The sequence below is a fragment of the Juglans regia genome, chromosome 1 (genome assembly GCF_001411555.2).
Source record: "Juglans regia cultivar Chandler chromosome 1, Walnut 2.0, whole genome shotgun sequence".
Taxonomy (NCBI): Eukaryota; Viridiplantae; Streptophyta; class Magnoliopsida; order Fagales; family Juglandaceae; genus Juglans; species Juglans regia.
In genome coordinates this window covers 37157826-37160824 of record NC_049901.1, presented here as the reverse complement: position 1 = coordinate 37160824, position 2999 = coordinate 37157826, and the positions used below count along the sequence as shown (strand labels likewise).

The 2999-nt window shown below is 35.3% G+C and overlaps 1 protein-coding gene across 1 annotated transcript in view; it reads left to right on the top strand.

Annotated features, from left to right (window-relative positions):
• LOC109009972 (deoxyhypusine synthase) overlaps positions 1-2999 on the top strand; it is an 871604-nt gene that overhangs the window by 839387 nt on the left and 29218 nt on the right. The window lies entirely within an intron of this gene.

The following is a 2999-nucleotide window of genomic DNA, read 5'->3' as shown; positions in this document are numbered from 1 at the left end:
TCGTGCCCACTATATTGTTTCTTTAATTCTTTTTATCGACCAAGAAACAGAAAATAAAAAAATATATAAAATCGTACGGCGGTCAAGGGAAGCGAAAGTTTTCCAATGTGCTGGCCCACTACAGACATAAATTTATTATTTTTATCTTTTTATTTAAATATATATTGATATCTAAATATATATATAGAAATTACACGTTGATACGTAATATGAAGATTATAAATAGTATTTTTCTCTACTTTATTATTCCGATATTTTTTATTATTATTATGAGAAATATTTTAGAAACAAAAAAATTCTATAAAAATAAACACATAAATTGATATTATTTGATGTAATTACTTTTATTATAAAGTAGATCTAAAGATTAAATTATCAAATTGTAAAGTTAATTTTATTATAAAATAAATTTAATAAATTCTATAAAATTACATCAATTTATAGATTTAATTTATATAATTTTTTTGTGTATATAGCCTTTCTTTATTTTTATTATTATTATTATTATTATTACGACTTAACTGTACATATATTGTGCTAAGAGTTCTACTGCGGAGCACACTGAACTTTAACATAGGCCAGTGTGTACGTTGACGTGTGTTTAGAAAAATAAAAAAGTACCCAAAGAGCCAAAAACGATTTCAAACATGGGCAAATAAATTTCCAAGAGTTCAAAAGTCTCTATCACTACAACATAACAACATTGAGTTCACAAATCGATATCATATAAAATAATCTCAATTTAATCTAAATGCAAGAGTTTACAGATGGGCAAATAAATTCCCTCGCAAATCAAGATATATGGAAATCAAATGGTTCAAATACTAATCAACCAGTATGAAAATAAAATTCGAAAGAGAACTTTATACCCAAATTACTCCAGACTGAAGATCTTCAGGTTGGTGCGGTTTGAGGAAATTTCCATCTAGTGACCTAGCCTTGGAGTAATGGGTGGTTTTAGTTTGAAGAACGAAAGTTATCGTCGAGTAAAGAAGTCGGCGTCGAGTGATGGGTTGCAGCAACCTGAAGGAGTCACCATTGTCAAAATCTTATCGTTGAACCAAGGGTGAGAGCAGAGTGCCACAGTCCAAGAACGAAGTACATGGGCCATGGGCTAGTTTAGTTTCATTAACAATTTTCTTTAGTTTGATTCAGTATCTTATTTAGACTATAGGATAACAAGTGGGCCTGAACCCTTAGCTTTATTTTCTTGTATATGCTTCTAGTTTGGTTAGCATTGGCGCATGTAGGGGTCATCATGTTTATGTACGAGCCAAGGGCTCTAATGTTCAGCATCCAGAAGCTTAATACAATACATTTTCAGTTTCTCTCTTTTTCTCTAAAAGCAAGGTCATCCTCAAATTTGATCCTATTTTCTTCCATTCTCTATTGTTTTCTGCTCATCCAAACATCTTCCATCATGTGTATTACAAATTGATATCAGACAGATACCGGTCTCTACATTATCAAAATCTATAGAAGAAATTCTTACATCATTACTCAAAATCAAGCAGTTGGTGGAACAAAATTAGCAATGCTATGAAGTTATCCTGCAAAAATTGAAGGAATATCAAATCAACATCCATGAAATTTTAAGCCATCTGGATCGTGAGGTTTGTGCGAGGTAGGAAGATGAATAATCGGCAAAATAGAAAAAGATCAAGATTCAGGGGCTAACAGTGGCACTGGCAAGAATGGTCATGCCAAATACTTCATCGAGGAAGTGGAAGGCCAACTACCTAGTAAAACATCTCTTCCTCTCTCTCACATGGTAGAGAAATTAGCTCTACCACTCAGATCTCCCAACATTCATACCAAATCCAATATCCATCCAAGCCAGCACCATCTTCCTAAACCCTTAACTAAATCCGTAACTCACTTCACAACTCTCTTACTGTCACTCTCATGGCAACCTCTCTACGAAATAAGTTGTCTCTCTTGGCCTTCACAACACCCCAATAGTTACTCCAAACACTCCAGAAGGGACTTTGATCTCAATGGGGTAGTTCTCGAGCACCGAATCAAGGAGAAGCTCATAAGCAAGGAGTACAAGATCTGGAAGAAGAACAATGGTTATTTTCCAAGGGCTAAGCTCGTGGATCTTGAAACGAGCACCATGGACAGTAGTCTTTTGTCCTGATAACTTTGTGTTCATCTCCAACACCGTTATTGCTTTCTGCCTTCATCCTTGTCCCAAAATCATGGCATTGCAGCATTTCAAATCTCTCTTCACAAAAGAGTTCATAAATGATGGTTTTTTCTTAGCTGAATTGAATGAGGTACTAACTCATGAGATAGCCAAAGATGGTTACTCTGGAGTCGAGGTTAGGGTTATTTTGATGCATACTAAGATAATCATCAGAGCCACCTAGACCTAAAACGCTCTCGATGAGAAAGGAAGGAGGATTAGAGAGCTGACCTCTTTGGTACAAAAGTGCTTCAAGTTCCCATAGAACAAAGTGGAGCTCTACACTGAGAAAGTTAATAATAGAGAGCTCTGTGCTATTTCCTAGCCTAAGTCTCTCTGTTACAAGCTTCTCGATGGTCTTGTCATTCAGGGGACTTGATATGTTGTCCTGAGATTTGTCATGGAAGAGAAGATTGGGGTGCTACTTTTGAATCTATGAGAGCTAGAGACTCTTGATGATGTTCAACCATTTTTGTTTAATCTAATTGCAGAACCGAACATCATTCGTCTCCCAAGGTTATTTCAAATTCTCCAGCACTCAAATACACCACTCGTACTCAATTTAGCAAAGGAAAGTGATTATGCTATTTTACTTTATAACAAACTAGGGTAGACAAATTTTGGTGGTTGGTATGTCCACAATGGACTGTTAAAAATGACATGGTGGGTTTTCAATGCAGAGTCTGAAGTTTTGAGGGAATTTGTTGAAAGGAACCCAAATTATACCTTAACATTTACTAGTCATTTCCTAGGAGCAGGGGAGATTGCACTGTTGATAATGGTGGTAGTTCAGAATTCGGAAAAGTTATGA